The sequence below is a fragment of the Acomys russatus genome, chromosome 18 (genome assembly GCF_903995435.1).
Source record: "Acomys russatus chromosome 18, mAcoRus1.1, whole genome shotgun sequence".
NCBI lineage: Eukaryota > Metazoa > Chordata > Mammalia > Rodentia > Muridae > Acomys > Acomys russatus.
This window is the reverse complement of record NC_067154.1, coordinates 39,924,771-39,934,645: the sequence shown is the minus strand read 5'-3', so window position 1 is coordinate 39,934,645 and position 9,875 is coordinate 39,924,771. Positions and strand designations below refer to the sequence as shown.

The 9,875-nt window shown below is 40.8% G+C and overlaps 1 pseudogene; it reads right to left on the bottom strand.

The window, feature by feature from the left end:
* Positions 1–8,783: 8,783 nt before the first annotated feature.
* Positions 8,784–9,423, bottom strand: LOC127202311 (60S ribosomal protein L17-like; annotated as a pseudogene).
* Between the last annotated feature and the right edge of the window lie 452 nt (positions 9,424–9,875).

Genomic DNA, 9,875 nt, shown 5'->3' with positions numbered 1-9,875 from the left:
TACTCTTTTTTCCTATATTATAAATTAACTGCAATGGCCATCTGACTATACTTCTAAAAATTCTTTGGATGAATTATTAAAATTAGAACTGGTAAGTCAAAGAGATGTTATATATTTAAAGCCAGGTGCCTATATGTATTTTTCTCAAATTTGTTTAATTCATATTCATTAATATATATTATAAATATTTCTATGGATTATAGTTTATTTTCTAAATTTGTCAGAAATATCTTTACTAAGCAAAAGCTGTAAGTACATTCAAGCATTTTCTCTTTTTCTCTCTCCCCCTTTGTAGTTCAATCTCCCTCCCTCCTTCCCTCCCTCCCTCTCTCCCTCCTTCCCTCCCTCCCTCTCTCCCTCCCTCCCTCCTTTTCTCCCTTCCTCCCTCCCTCCCTCATTCCCTCCCTCCCTCCCTCCCTCCTCCCATTCCTTCTCTTCTGTGACTTCTAGATTTCTTCTTGAGAGCATTTCTTTTTTGTTCTTTTTAAAAAAAAACGTTAAAAAATATTTATTTATTTATCATGTATACACAGTGTTTTGCCTGCATGTACATCAGAAGAGGGCCCCAGATCTTATTGTAGATGGTTGTGAGCCATCATGCAGTTGCTGGGAATTGAACTCAGGACCTTTGAAAGAGCAGTCAGTGCTCTTAAACTCTGAGTCATCTCTCCAACCCCCGAAAGCATTTCTTTATAACTTGAAATTGTAATCACTGGCTGTAGAGCCCTTCTGATTCAATATTTTTTAGCAATTTACTTTCCCATTACTCAAAAAAGAAAATTTGCTAGGAAATTGCCCAGGTTACTAGTCTTTGCCTGAAGTTTTCTGGTTTTATTTTGTTAAACTTCTGAACTTATGCTCTTGAATTCTTTTGTACTTTCATAGATCTTTTTGGATTTCCCTAAATTCTTTAGCAGAACATTCGTTTAAGTTTTTTTTTTTTTTTCTTCCTTGGATGTCATGGATACTCCCGTATGGATTTGTTTTCAAAGCTTCATCTTTAGAGTATCTCATGAGTTCTGACACATACAACCCTTGTTCGTTATTTTTATTAGTGAATATTAGTTGTACTGAATAATGGGCTTCATGATGACATTTTCATGTGTGCATATGACACACTTGGAGCCTAACGAACCTCCTACCATCCTTGTTCCTCTCTCTCTGTGCCCTGCTCAGAGAGTCACCTTTCTACTCCCACGCCGTCCCTCCTTTTATTCCCCCGGTTTTTACGCATGAGAGAAAGCACAACATTTGTTTTTTTATAGTCTTGTTTATTTGTGTTTTAACACAATGGTCTCCATGTAAATTCATTTTTCTAAATCTTGTTGTGGTTTTGTTTCTTATGGATGAGTAGTATTTCTCTGTGTACATATACACCATTCTTCATTTTTTATTTTTTTGTTAATTTATTCTTGTTACATCTCAATGTTTATCCCATCCCTTGTGTCCTCCAATTCTTCCCTCCCCCCATTTTCCCATTATTCCCCTCCCCTATGACTGTTCCTGAGGGGGATATATGCTCATAGGGTATCAAGTCTCTTCTTGGCAACCTGCTGTCCTTCCTCTGAGTGCCACCAGGTCTCCCCCTCCAGGGGACATGGTCAAATGTGAGGCACCAGAGTACGTGAGAAAGTCATATCCCACTCTCCACTCAACTGTGGAGAATGTTCTGACCATTGGCTAGATCTGGGTAGGGGCTTAAAGTTTACCGCCTGTATTGTCCTTGGCTGGTGCCTTAGTTTGAGCGGGACCCCTGGGCCCAAATCTGCCTATCATAATGTTCTACTTGTAGGTTTCTAGGACCCTCTGGATCCTTCTACTTTGCTATTCTCCCATGCTTCTCTCATTTAGAGTCCCAATAGGATGTCCTCCCCTCTGTCCCAGTTTCCTGGTAAGTGAAGGCTTTCGTGGGACATGCCCCTTGGGCTAATATGCAGATATAAGTGAGTATATACGATTTGATTATTTTTGCTTCTGGGTTAACTCGCTCATTATGATCATTTCTAGCTCAATCCATTTATCCACAAATTTCGGGAATTCCTTGTTTTTAATAGCTGAGTAGTATTCCATAGTGTATATGTACCACAGTTTCTTTATCCATTCTTCTACTGATGGACACTTAGGCTGTTTCCATGTTCTGGCTATTATGAATAAGGCTGCTATGAACATGGTTGAGCAAATTTTCTTGTTGTGTGTTGAAGTATCTTCTGGGTATATTCCAAGCAGTGGAATAGCTGGGTCTTGAGGAAGCCCTATTCCCAGTTTTCTGAGATAGCACCAGATAGCTTTCCAAAGTGGCTGTACTAGTTTGCATTTCCACCAGCAATGAAGGAGTGTTCCTCTCTCCCCACATTTTCGCCAGCATGTGGTGTCACTTGAATTTTTGATTTTAGCCATTCTGATGGGTGTAAGATGGAATCTCAGAGTTGTTTTGATTTGCATTTCCCTGATGACTAAGGAGGTTGAGCATTTCTTTAAGTGTTTCTCAGCCATTTGATATTCCTTTGTTGAGAATTCTCTGTTTAGTTCCAAGCCCCATTTCTCAATTGGGTTATTTGGTTTGGTGGTGTTTAATTTCTTGAGTTCTTTATATATTTTGGATATTAGACCTTTGTCAGATGTAGGGTTGGTGAAAATCTTTTTCCAGTCTGTAGGCTGTCGCTTTGTTCTCTTGACAGTGTCTCCTGTCTTACAGAAGCTTCTCAGCCTCATGAGGTCCCATTTATTAATGGCCTGGGCCGTTGGTGTTCTGTTTAGGAAGTTGTCTCCTGTGCCAATATGTTCCAGGCTCTTCCCACTTTTTCCTCTAAGTGACTTAGTGTCTCTGGTTTTATGTTGAGGTCTTTAATCCACTTGGATTTGAGTTTTGTGCAAGGTGACAAATATGGGTCCAGTTTCATTTTTTTACACATAGACCTCCAGTTAGACCAGCACCATTTGTTGAAGATGCTATCCTTTTTCCATTGAATGGATTTGGCTTCTTTGTCAAAAATCAAGTGACCATATGTGTGTGGATTCATATCTGGGTCTTCGATTCGATTCCACTGATCAACCAGCCTGTTGCTGTGCCAGTACCATGCTGTTTTAATTACTATTGCTTTATAGTACAGTTTGAGATCAGGTATGGAGATTCCTCCGGAGCACCTTTTATTGTACAAGATTGTTTTAGCTATTCTGGGTTTTTTGTTTTTCCATATGAAGTTCAGAATTGAACTTTCAATGTCTTTAAAAAATTGTGTAGGTATTTTGATAGGGATTGCATTGAATCTGTAGATTGCCTTTGGTAGGATGGCCATTTTTACTATGTTAATTCTCCTGATCCATGAGCAAGGAAGATCATTCCATCTTCTCAGGTCATCTTCAATCTCTTTCTTCAGAGTTTTGAAATTTTTTTCAAACAAGTCCTTCACTTGCTAAGTTAGAGTAACTCCTAAATATTTTATATTGCTTGTGGCTAATGTGAAGGGTGTGGTTTTCCTAATTTCTTCCTCTGCAAGCTTGTCATTTGTGTATAGGAAGGCTACAGACTTTTTAAAGTTAAGTTTGTATCCAGCCAATTTGCTGAAGGTGTTAATCAGCTGTAGGAGTTCTCTGCTGGAATTTTGAGGGTCACTTATGTACACTATCATATCATCTGCAAATAGGGATAATTTGACTTCCTCCTTTCCCATTTGGATACCCTTGATCTCCTTTTGTTGTCTTATTGCTCTGGCTAGAACTTCGAGTACTATATTGAAGAGATATGGGGAGAGTGGGCAGCCTTGCCTTGTTCCCGATTTTAGAGGAATTTCCTTGAGTATCTCACCACTTACTTTGATTTTGGCTATTGGCTTGCTGTATATAACCTTTATTATGTTGAGGAAAGTACCTTGTATCCCCGATCTCTCTAAAAGTTTAAACAGAATGGGTGTTGGATTTTATCAAATGCTTTCTCTGCATCCAAAGAGATGATCATGTGGTTTTTTATTTTCAGTTTGTTTATATGGTGGATTACATTGATGGATTTCCGTATATCAAACCATCCCTGCATGCCTGGAATTAAGCTTACTTGATCATGATGAATGATATCTTTGATGTGTTCTTGTATTCGTTTTGCAAGTATTTTATTTAGTATTTTTGCATCTGTGTTCATAAGAGAAATTGGTCTGAAATTCTCTTTCTTTGTTGAGTCTTTGTGAGGTTTAGATATCAATGAGACTATGGCCTCATAGAATGAATTTGGTAATTTTCCATCCATTTCTATCTTTTGGAGTAGCTTGAAGAGTATCGGTATTAGCTCACCCTTGAATGGTAGAATTCTGCACTGAAACCATCTGGCCCTGGGCTTTTTTTGGTTGGGAGACTATCAATGATTGCTTCTATTTCTGTAGGGGAATGGGACTATTTAGCTTGTTTATCTGTTCTTCACTCAACTTTGGCAAGTGAACTTGGTCAAGAAAAGCGTCCATTTCCCTTAGATTTTCAAATTTTGTGGCGTATATGCCTTCAAAGTAGGATCTTATGATTCTTTGTATTTCTTCAGTGTCTGTTGTTTTGTCTCCCTTTTCATTTCTGATTTTGTTGATTTCAATACTGTCTCTCTGCCTTTTAGTTAGTTTGGCTAATGGTCTGTCTATCTTGGTGATTTTCTCAAAGAACCAGCTCTTGGTTTTGTTGATTCTTTGGACTGTTTTCTTAGTTTCTAATTTGTTAATTTTAGCCCTGAGTTTGATTATTTCCAGATGTCTACTTCTTTTGGGGTTTCTGCTTCCTTTTTTTTCTAGGGCTTCCAGTTGTGTCATTAAGATGCTTATGTGGGATGTTTCCAATTTCTTTTTAAAGGCACTTAGTGCTATGAATTTTCCTCTTAGCACTGCTTTCAATGTATCCCACAAATTTGGGTAAGTTGTTCCCTCATTTTCATTGAATTTCAGAAACTCCATGATTTCTTTCTTTATTTCTTCCCCGACCCAGGTGTCATTTAGCAGAGAGTTGTTTAGTTTCCACGTACGTGTAGGCTTTTTGTTATTTCTGTTGTTGAATTGCAGCCTAAGAGCATGGTGATCTGATAGGATACAAGGTGTTATTTCAATCCTCTTGTATCTATTGAGGCTTGCTTTGTGACTTACGATGTGATCAATTTTGGAGAAAGTTCCATGGGGTGCAGAGAAGAAGGTATATTCTTTCTTGTTTGGGTGAAAGGTTCTATAGATATCTGTTAGATCCATTTGACCCATGGCATTGGTTAATGATGTTATTTCTCAGCTTCGTTTCTGTTTCAATGACTTATCCTTCAGTGAGAGTGGGGTGTTGAAGTCTCCCACTATTATTGTGTGGGGATCGATGTGTGGTTTAAGCTTTTTTAGGAGATCTTTTACATATTTGGGTGCCCTTGTATTGGGAGCATAGATGTTCAGAATTGTGATGTCATCTTGGTTGACTTTACCTTTGATGAGTATGAAGTGTCCTTCCTCATCCCTTTTGATTAATTTTGGTTGAAAGTCTATTTTGTTTGATATTAAAATGGGTACGCTTGCTTGCTTCTTGTGACCATTTGCTTGGAATATTTTTTTCCAACCTTTTACCCTGAGGTAATGCCTATCATTATGGGTGAGATGTGTTTCTTGAATGCAGAAGAATGTTGGATCTTGTTTATGCACCCATTCAGTTAGTCTGTGTCTTTTTATTGGAGAATTGAGACCATTGATGTTGAGAGATATTAATGACCAGTGACTGTTAAGAGTCTTAATTTTGATGTTGTTTCCAGTCGAGCATTTGTGTAGTTGTGTTTTTGCCATGGGATATTTGTCTATTTCCTGAGTAGTTTTGGTTGTAGCTTGACCCTTTGGGATGGAGTTTTCCTTCTAGTACCTTCTGTAAAGCTGGATTTGTGGATAGGTACTGTTTGAATTTGTTTTTGTCATGGAATATTTTGTTTTCTCCATCAATGGTTATTGATAGTTTTGCTGGGTAAAGTAGTCTGGCCCGGCATCTGTGGTCTCTTAGGGTTTGCAGGATCTCTTGGATGTTTTGTGTCAGGAGTTTTCCAGATTTGGCATTTTCTTTAATGGTTGCTTCAAGATCTGTGATTGTATTTTCTAGACCTGAAATTTGTTCTTCCATCTCTTGGATTCTGTTAGAAAAGCTCACCTCTGTGTTGCTCGCCTTCTTCTCTGAGTTCCCACGTTCTCGTTTTTCTTCTGTCTGTGTGTTTATCATTTAATCCATTTTCATTTTCAGATCTTGAACTGACTTTTTGATTTCTTTCATCTGGTTGTTTGCATTTTCCTGCAATTTTTCCAGTTCCACTATATGTGCTTCTTTTATGTCTCTCACCTGTTTGTCTGCGTCTTCCTGCATTTGATTACGAATTTTATTTGTTTCCTCCATTACCATACTCATTACTAAGAATTTGAGTTCATTTTCTTGTATTTCCATTGTATTTGAGTTCTCTGGGTTGTTTTCTTTGGGATAGCTGGAAACTGGAGACACCATGTTGTTTTGGGTTTTTTTTTTGTGTGTGTGTATGCTTTTCCACTGTCATTTAGACATCTTGCCATCTTTATTTTTGTTGGGCAGCTTCCAGAGTTGGATGGAGGGAGTCTGATGATAGATTCACTTGTTTTCTCAAGATTTCCCTAGGTTGGGAGCTCTAATGCTTCACTGGTGTGGATGTTAGGAGGTTAGCCCTGTTATTTTGGACTCTCACAGCCAGTGATCTTCATCTCCCCTGTGCTGTGGGTCCTGCAATTGTTCTGGGTCTCTGAATGAGCGTTGGGTCAGGCCAAGGTATCCACAGCCTTCTGTGACCCCTGCCAAGTCCAGCCAGGAACACTGGGCTCAAACCACGGCCTGAACTCAGCTAGATTCTCAGGGCCTGAACCGTCTGCCGAGCTCAGCTAGGGATTCTGGCCCCAAAAATGCACACATAGTCCAGCCAGAAATTTTGGCTGGGACTACACACCAAGCTCAGCTAGGGGCTTTTGGCCCAAAGTGCATGCTGTGGTCAGTTATTGACTCAGGGCCCAAACTGTCCGCTAGTCTCAGCCAGGAATTCTGGATTCAAACTGCACACTGTGTCCAACCAGAGTCTTAGAGCCGGTGGAACTGAGCGCTCCGCCTAGCCTGCTTCACAGCAAAAGAACTGCAGCTGCGCCGAGCTCCGGCCTCAGGTGGAGTTGAGCGCTCCGCCCAGCCTGCGTCACAGCAGGAGAACTGCGGCTGCTCTGAGTTAGCGCCAATGGTGAAACCAAGCGCTCCGCCCAGACTGCGTCACCGCAGGGGAGCTGCCGCTGAGCTGAGGTGGTGCCTAAGGTGGAACTGAGTGCTCCGCCCAGCCTGCGCCACAGCAGGAGAAGTGTGGCTGCGCTGAGCCAGCGCCACTAGTGGAACCAAGCGCTCCGCTGCGTCACCACAGGGGAGCTGCCACTGAGCTGAAGTGGTGCCTAGGGTGGAACTGAGCACTCTGCCACGCCTGCGCCATAGCAGGGGAGCGGTGGCCATGCTGAGTTAGTGCCTCGGGCAGAATTGCTTGCTGGGCTGCGCCAGGACCCAGGACTGTGGGGCCGAACTGTCCGCCGAGTCCAGTCTGGGTCCCAAGGCACCACGTGACCCAAATCCTGCCCAGAGTCCCCTCTCCCGCAGCAACTCCCACCTGCCACCACACCAATCACCTCCACCGGAAGGCTATGAGCTGCAAACCTCAGCCGCCGCTGGTGCCGCCGCCGCTGCTGCCTCTGCCGCTGCTGCTCCAATCCAAGAAAATCCATGCTCCTCCCGTGTGCAGGGGCACGCAGGCCCTCTGCACCCTGGTCCCTCCGAACCATGGAGCACTCCCGCTGCCGTGGTGTGGGGACCTCAGTGTTCCTGGCTCAGAAATCTGTGCAATTCCCTGAATTGTTCACTGGAGCCTCCAAACACGGTCCACACTGCTCGCTGCCATCTTGGATCTCATATACACCATTCTTTATCCGCGTGCATTTCTGGACAGGCATCTAATGAGGCGCAGGTATGGAGGTACTTCTTTTGTGTGCTGACTGGTTTCTTTGGCTATAACTGAGGCATGGAATAGTTGTGTCATACAGAAGCTGTATTTTGAGGGAGGCTTTCTTTCCACCTGCATTTATTTTATTTTATTACTTTATTTTTGAGTGGTGGAGTGAATGCCTACCGCTGTGTGAACTTATCTGTGGGAGTTCATGTCTATTCATGTATGTGTGAAGGACAGAGGTCAAGGTCAGTGTCTTTCTCTTCATTCTTCTTCCATATTTCTGTATATTCAGAGTCTTTTATACTTCCATATTAGCTAATTTTTTTCTGTGAATAAGGTTATACGTATTTTGATGGGAATTAAATTGAATTAATAGGTTAATTTCAGAAATGCCGCTTTTTTTTTACAATATTTAATTTTCTTAATCTATTATGGTAATGGTCTCCCTGTTTTTTTTTTTTTTTTTAGTTTCATCTTCTATTTATTTTGTTAATATTTTATAATGTTTATCATAGAGACCTTTCATCTCTGTGGTTAGTTTGTTCTTATGTATTTTGTCTCACTTTTGAGACAACTGGGACTGGCTTGATGTCTTAAATTATTCTTTAGTAACTTTGTTACTAATGAAATGCTTCTAATTTTCTGTGTTGTTGGCTTTCTACCTTGCTTCTTTGCTGAATTTATTATATCTTAAAGCCCTCTGGTGGAGTCTCCAGGGCTTTTTTTCTGTATAGATTGTATTTCCTGTGAACAGCATTCCTTTACCCTTCTTGCCTGATCTCTCTGCTAGAACTAAAATACCTTTTGGGTCCTTCTACATCTGCTGTCTTCTGATTACTACCCCTCCCCCCACCTCTTTTAAGCTTTCATCTGCATTTATTTTATGCAGAACGTATTCCCGTCCCATGAGTTTTTGTTTGTTCAGTTTCTTCTGGGATACCTTTCTCTTCTGTGCCACTTCCTCTTCAGCTTTGGAACAGTCTACTCCTTTTTAGTGAGCATCATCATCTTGATGTGGCTGGGGGAGCTCATGTGCGGGTTAATGCGGCCATGGGCTCTGTAAATTCGTCAGCGTATCTTAGGTGCTTTGTTCACTTGAACATGTTCAATGACTACAGAATCTACATCTAACCCCTTAAGTTCAGCATTACTCACTGCATTTTTTCAATATGTGCAGCAAAAATTTGGCACTCTTTTTTGGCCATCAACCCTGTATCCAGGCCCCCTGTTTGGCCTGGATGCACCTACCAGCTCCACCATTATACCGCCGGAACCGGTGCACATTACTTCCTTAATAAAGTAACGCTTTTCAGATACTTGGTGGTTTTTCAGATATGTATAGTCCTGATGGCCTGGGTAGTTTCCCAGGTGTTCTTAAAGTGAACACGAAGATTTGTACCTCTTGATTTGCATGATTTTGTAGGGTTTTCTGGCTCAAGTGAATAACAAACCATCTTCGTAGGTCACGTCTGGCTGCTTACAGGAAGCAGAAGCGGAAGTGTGAGGGCTACTGCTGATTATTATCTTTTACTGCAGTTTACATATATATATATGTGTGTATGTGTGTATATATATATATTTTTTTTGTATATAATTATATATAACTTGTAGTTTTTTTTATTATATATATGTTATATAATATATATAATCTATTTAAAATAGTTTTTTCCTCACACGATATATACAGATTGTGGTTTTCCATTCCACTACTTCTCCCTCTTCCTCTCCACCTCTCCTCCCATCAGGATCCAACTCCTTTCTGTCTCTCAATAGAAAAAAAAACCGCTTCCGAGGGATAATAATAAGATGAAATAAAATAGTATAGGATAGGGGGAAAAAAAAGCTAACACATCAAGACTACGACCACACAGACAGAAGGAAAAACAGTGAAGGCATGAAAAACAGA